Source organism: Octopus bimaculoides, chromosome 2, assembly GCF_001194135.2.
Source record: "Octopus bimaculoides isolate UCB-OBI-ISO-001 chromosome 2, ASM119413v2, whole genome shotgun sequence".
Lineage (NCBI taxonomy): Eukaryota > Metazoa > Mollusca > Cephalopoda > Octopoda > Octopodidae > Octopus > Octopus bimaculoides.
The window spans coordinates 115,829,654-115,836,648 of record NC_068982.1 but is presented as its reverse complement, the minus strand read 5'-3'; the positions used below and the strand labels follow the sequence as shown (position 1 = coordinate 115,836,648).

General features: G+C 35.6%; 1 protein-coding gene across 1 annotated transcript in view; it reads left to right on the top strand.

Moving 5' to 3' along the window:
• The first annotated feature begins 3,188 nt into the window (after positions 1-3,188).
• LOC106879349 (xenotropic and polytropic retrovirus receptor 1) overlaps positions 3,189-6,995 on the top strand; it is a 39,252-nt gene continuing 35,445 nt past the window's right edge. Inside the window, exon 1 of the mRNA XM_014928858.2 lies at positions 3,189-3,512. The gene's annotated coding sequence lies outside the window, so the exon portion shown is untranslated. The remainder of the gene's footprint in view (positions 3,513-6,995) is intronic.

The following is a 6,995-nucleotide window of genomic DNA, read 5'->3' as shown; positions in this document are numbered from 1 at the left end:
ATACACTTACATGTATCACTCACATACACACTTTTCTTTGTATGACGGCCTGTCTTTGATTATGTTCTTATATGTCGCATTCACACTCTCACACATCTTTAACGCTACAATAAATATCTCTGTTATTCATCTAATACGGTTGTGGTCTTTCATTACTGGTCATCTATGTTATCGTCGCATAACATATCATGTATATCATCATTGATATATATATTATTGTGTGTTCGATCGTGTGACACGTTTAAATAAAAGGAGTCCTCTGTTTTTCCATTCGTCACCATTTCTCCTTTTTGAGTTCGCACGGTCGTTCCTTACAGCACTAACCTGGTAAAAACCGGCTGTTTGCATATTTTACTTCTGAATCCAGATTTAGAATAAAGTTCATAACCAAACAACCATAATCAAATATTATAATGTAGCTACATATATATCCCTAAAACGGCATGATAGTCACAGATTACATGTTGTTAAATCAAAGCTCAGCCCCCAAGTTGATCCACGATTAAATGCATTCCAACCGCGATCGTTCAGTAATTTTTTTACAGTGTAATAGACCAATGATTACATAACTTTGTTCTTCCGTTTTTAAGGCGATAAGATACTTTGAGGAAGATTTGACTGTTGTTTCCAGCATATCGTGTGATCACGTTGACGCTCCACGTAGCTCATCCTTTCAATAGTAATATTTACCTGTTTCTGCTAATATGCAAATATAAATCACAACTATTATTATATAATTTCGAAATAGCGTCTAAATGACAAAATACAAACTACTGACATCTGAACTGGTTGTGGGGAGAGTCATAATGATTTAGTTTAATAAAGTGTATTAAGTTAGTTATAGTAACTTAGAATTAATTAGGTAAACTACATTGATTTAATAAGTTAATTCTTCTGAGTTACTTATATTAAGTTACATTGAATTCGCTATAATAAATTAGCGAATGCGAGTTGATTATACTGAGATAGTTATACCGAGTTAATTAGACTAAATTATGTATAGTAAGTTAATTAGACTGAGTAAGAGTATCATACTGAATTAATTACGCTAACTTAGTTATACGAAGAAAGTTACACCGAGTTAATTCTATTGCGTTAGTTATACTTAGCTAATTCATAGTAAGTTTATCATAATGAGTTTTACTGAGCTAGTAATTATAAATTAGTTATAGTGAGCTAGTTATAGTTAGCTGGTCTGAATAGATTATGTTAATATTGTGCTGATATTGCACTGATTATACTAAGTTGTGATAAGTTCATTAAACTGAAATAGCTTTACTAAGAAATATTAGGTTATTTATACAAAGTTATTTTATTATTGATTCTATAAGTTTACTGGCATTTAGCTATTAGTTGTTGAATTACATGATATTCTTGAAAAAAAAATGTAAAAATAAAAACCTTTTGTTCCCTAAGAAGCCAATCTATTGTTAAATGAAAATGGAATGGCGTAAATTTAACAGGAATGTAGCAGTACTTTGAATCTAAAGACCTAGTTTTCGTCCGCGCGATTCTGTCAATAATCCTTTCTACTATAGACACAAGGCCTGAAATTTGGGGGAAGAGGGCTAGTCGATTAGGTCAACTCCAGTACGCAACTGGTACTTAATTTATCGACCCTGAAAGGATGAAAGGCAAAGTCGACCTCAGCGGCATTTGAACTCAGAACGTAGCGACGGGCGAAATACCGCTACGCATTTCCTCCAGCGTGCTAACGACTCTACCAGTTCACCGCATTCTTAATACTAATAATGATAATAATAGTCGTCGTCGTTGTTGTTGTTGTTACTCAGTCAGAGCTCAGTTCTGATTAAGCAAACTTATAATCAGTGGACATCCCATCCTTGATCATAAGGTTCTTTTTTTCTCTGCTTTTGATTCTTTTTCAAACAGGTTTTATCTTGGACTACATTTGCCCAGTGTGTCCTCTTTTTTTTTTTTTTAAAGAAAACGATTATGCATGTGTACAGTATAATAATGGCCGCCTTTGGTTCTACGGTACAAACTTAAGGTTTCAAATGTAATCTCAAAATTCCTCATTAAAATTCCATGTTAATTTACGTTCCAAAAATCAGTTTAAGAATAGTCCCAAATTTTGGTACAAGGCCAGCTATTTCGGAAATGGGAGAAGTTTACATCGACCCTAGTGCTCAACTGGTACTTATTCTATCGACCCCGAAATGATGAAAGACAAAGTCGACCCTGGCGGAATTTGAACCCAGAACATAAAGACAGACGAAATTAATTGAAATAAAGAGCGTGTGTTTCAACTGAAATATGGTGACATACGTGTTCGTGAGTGAGGAGTATAGTTCACTTCTATTATGGAGTAGGGAACCTAGTATACTCACATTTTTTAGCACAAAATATTGTATACTTACTCATTGAATCGGGAGTATGGTATTCTTTGCTCAATGACCGGAAGAAAGTTTTATACACTTTACTGAAAGGAATTTTGTTTACTCTCTTAATTGATTGGGGAGTATCATATATATGCACTTTAATGAATAATGTGTATTGGTCTTTTTCACTATATCAAATGTGGAATAAAGCCTACACACTTTTTCTTTTTCAGTGGGGAATATAGTATATGAATAACAGGTATAGAATACTCAGTTTAGTGGATGAGCAGTATAGTCTACTTGAATGAATTAGTAATATGGTATTCTTATTGTATTGAGAGGAGAGGATAGTCAATTTACTTCAATCAGCAAAGATACTCACTTTAATGAATATGGAGTATAATCTACTCACTTCAATAAGTGGGGAGCGTATTGGTAGGATTCATAGATGAGTAGATAAATTTCCGTATTTAGTTATGACCGTTTATATTATAAGTCCAAATCTCGAAAGAATTGAACTTAAATTGCTATGCAATAAAGTGTATTTTTGACGAGCAGGGAAAATTTTAATGAGTTTGGAATAATGAAAGTGACTGATGTGGGAATTGTAAAACGAAAGGAAAAGAGAAAGAAGAAAAAAGGAAGAAAGAAAGGAAGAATAATGCTGAAGGACAAGAAAGAAAGAAAAGAGAAAGAAAGTTTCGAAAAAAAAGCTAGCGAGAGCGAAGGGGTTGAAGAGAATTAACGTGAAAAAGAAGACAGAAAGAAAAGAAGGAAGAGGAGTAAGAAAACATCAGTATATTTATGTATCAGTTGAAGTGAAGTGCGAGACAGTGGTGACAAGTAGCTGTAATAAAAAGATTATAGTTGATGGTAATGTAACCGGACAATACGTAAGATGATGAGAAAATGGGAGGGACGGGAGTTGAATGTAGTAATTACGTCACATCCGTTTAGCAGAATCGTGAAAACATCGAGCTTAGCTTAATGATTCTTGATTTAGAAGCTGGGACGATATGGTTGTCCATTGTAGCTCTGTTATCCTTGTATGTTTATAGCTACCGATAACTGCAGCCATATATATTTTTTAACTATAGAATATCGATGCTTCTTATCTCAACGAGAAACGTTAATTTCGTATATTATAATTGCGCACATGAAAAAGCTTTAGTAAGTTACCAATTTGTTCTATTTCTTATTTACATCCTCTGCAGAACTATTTATCTCGTTTTGTTCCTACTTTCTCTCTCTTATTCTTTCATATGCACTCAATCATGTTAATTTATTTGACTCTACCTATATCTATCTCTATTTGTTTGTCTCAATATATCTATGTGTTTGTCCATGTATCTATTTATTTATCTGCAGCATTGTTTATGTTTTTTGCCGCGGAATGTTTACAAGTTATTGTTCTTTTTGCTACTCACACAAATCTATATAATTGAGTGTTCACACACAATTACACGAGCCAATGAGGATATCTCTACGTGATCGCACTACCGGCTAGAAATAGCTGTCAAATCTCCCTTAAGCCACACTCATGCACTTCACATATACTGCAAACGTATCCGTATATCATATACACTTATATATATATATATACACACACACACAGGATCGCATCCCTTCAACAAAAATCCGTTTTCTATACTACAGTCCTGTTTATATACACTATTACGTTATATGCACTCTAAGTACACTCAACACTTGCCTATATATATTCTAAACATACAAATATATTGTCTTGATGTATATTACGTATGCACTCTACGCACACTTCCGATGTGACTATGTACACCATAATCTCTGATAATTATGCATTCCCCCGCCCAGGCGACCTCACCATTAGTCATAATGAACATCGTATTAAGTTGTTACTTTGATGTGTTTATATCCTTTCGCTTTTTAATTACTAACTTTAATAATACCCTTCCATGGCCACTACCTACTAGATACAATCCGGCGAGTATGCTCGACCTGTAAGACAATATCAGTGAAATCTCCTTCAAATCACATCTTTATTGACTTAAAAAGAAAGGGCACATTTTATAATGTAGTTTTAGATATGAAAAGGCAAGACTGGAACGGTTTTGATCATAGGTCTGCTCGATCAGGGCTAATTCGGGGCTAACAACAGCACTAAGTTCACACCACCACTACTAATAATATTAATATCAAAACATTAATATCAGCAATTACTACTGGGTCCTTGTTTGTCCTCTAACTCACATTCACTTCGATAAATTTTGCGCATGTCTTTGAGTTCGATTCAGTCAAGAAGACCCACTTTCTCCTTATTAAATGGCAGTGCTGTATTGTGGCAAAAGATATTCATATTAAATTTAATGTATCTAGAGAGCATCGTAGCGGATTAGAAAACTGTCGGATAATCGAGACATACCTCGATTCGCTGTTTCGCTCCTTTTTGCCCTTGGAAAGCCCTGTCCCATAATCTCAAATCCCCTCCGCAATAAATATTGTGCCATGTGTACCTATGTATGTTAAGTTTGTAATTACGTGAGACATAAACCTTAGCATTTATGCAGAAAGAAATTTAATTTATTTACCTAAGCAATGCTCTTTGAAAGCAACTTATTTCACTAAATAAAAAGAATATAGGTTGACTACTGGTGCATCAAGTCTGTGACCCTGTTTCGATTCTCTTTGGGCCGTTTGTTTCCATTTTGCTAACGCCCTTGGAGAAAACAGCTGCTACAGACCCTGATTCCTTCATACCTACATCAGAAGGAAATATTATATAGGTAATGATTTCCTTATAAAAACGGTGGTGAGTACACCTTTTTAATACGAGAAAATAGCTAGGAAATAAGAACCTGTAGAGGTTCATCTGCGCCGAGAAAAATAACGAATCTTTAAAGTAACGAATTCACACGTTTGCAAGTTATATTAAATAACTATTTAGATCTTAAGAATGAAAACTTCTTTTTAATGAACTTTTAGAGATTTCGTCTGTGGATTTAGTGGGATTCTCCACCTCAACCTAATTTTGGTGGTACTTTCTCAAGGACTTACTGTAACCCGTAACCAGGCCACTGCAGATTGCGTAAAGTGAATCGGCACATGATACGTACTGATTACATCTGAATGTAGAACAACAGAAGAAATAAGTGTGTCGTTAGACGGATGATTGTAGTGGATGATGGTGTTGGGGGGTGGAGGTAGTGGTGACTGTGTTTGCAGTAATAGTGATGATAGTGTTTGTATGTTGTGATTTTGGTAATGGTGGTTGTGTTGTTCTAGTGATGGTTATTGTATCGTAGTGGTGGTGATAATAATCATGTCCATATGTCGTGGTGGTGGTGATGGTGGTGGCAATAACGATAGTACTGGTGACGTTAGTAATGGTTGTACGTTGGTGTGGTGGTGGTTGTGGTGTCTGCATGTTGCTATGGTGGTAGTTGTTTGAATGGTAGTAGTAGTGGCGGCTGTATGTTGGTGGTGGTGGTAGTGAGGTGGGTCAGTGGTTATATGTGATGATAGTGATAAATATATTTTGGAGTGATGATGGCTGGAACGTGTTTGAAAAAGCAAACTAATTTCCCTCAAACCATACCGTGTCATCTTAAGAAAAAGGGAAGCCTATTGTATACTGTAGTCCCAGATACAGTCTGAATAAAAGATGGTATAATCATTGTTCAAATGTCGCTGAGGTCGACTATGCTCCCTTCATCCTTTCGGGGTCGTTAAAATAGATACCAATTGACCAATGGGGTTCGATGTAATCAACTCTCCCCTCCCCTTAAAATTCTGGTTGTGTACCTATAGCAGAAAGAATTATCATCATCAAACTGTGATGTCATTTAAGTGCTATTATTTATGCATATGACCAGCTTCTTCACAATTTCTGTCCTTTTATATCAGGAAGTTGTTGTAGGATATATTCCCCTGATAAACAATGCAGTGGGATTGAACTTGAAACCACTTGGTTACAATACACGATTTGTAACCACACAGCTATACTTGAGCATGGGTCTGCTCAAGAACTAGGTCTGATCAGAACTAATATGTGTCTAAATAACAACATCAAGATGATTGAACAGTATAGTTTTCATTCAGAGTTCAACGGCAGTTCAACTATCTTATTCTTTTACTAATTTCAGTCGTTGAAATGTGGTCATTCTGGGATACTGCCTTCAAAGTTATGCTCAATTACGTTTTTTTAGTTTATTTAGAGGAGGAAGCATAGATCTCATGACGTTGTACATGCACGTGCGTGCGCGCGTGCATGCAAGGCCTCCAGGAGTATTGAAGAGAAAAGTAAGGAACAAGCCATAATTCATAAACTATCCTTACACCAAATCCCTGGACTGAATGCTTGCAATAGAGTAAAATCTGCTAAAGGTACCCAAGGGCCAGCTGCTGGTGTTAACTTTGATGACATATTATGTATATTCACACAAATACTTATATTCTTGACTCCAGAAAGTGGAAAGGCAAAATCAACCTCAGTCTGATTTGAACCCAGTGTGTAGAAGGGACATAACTAAATACGTCAAGTTATTTTGTTCATTGCGCTGTTGATTCTACTTGTCCACCACGTGTTTGTATAGCCTCAGGTCAATCAAAGCCTTGTGAATAGATGTACTAGACGGAAATTGAAAGAAGCCCACTCTCTCTCTCTCTCTCTCTCTC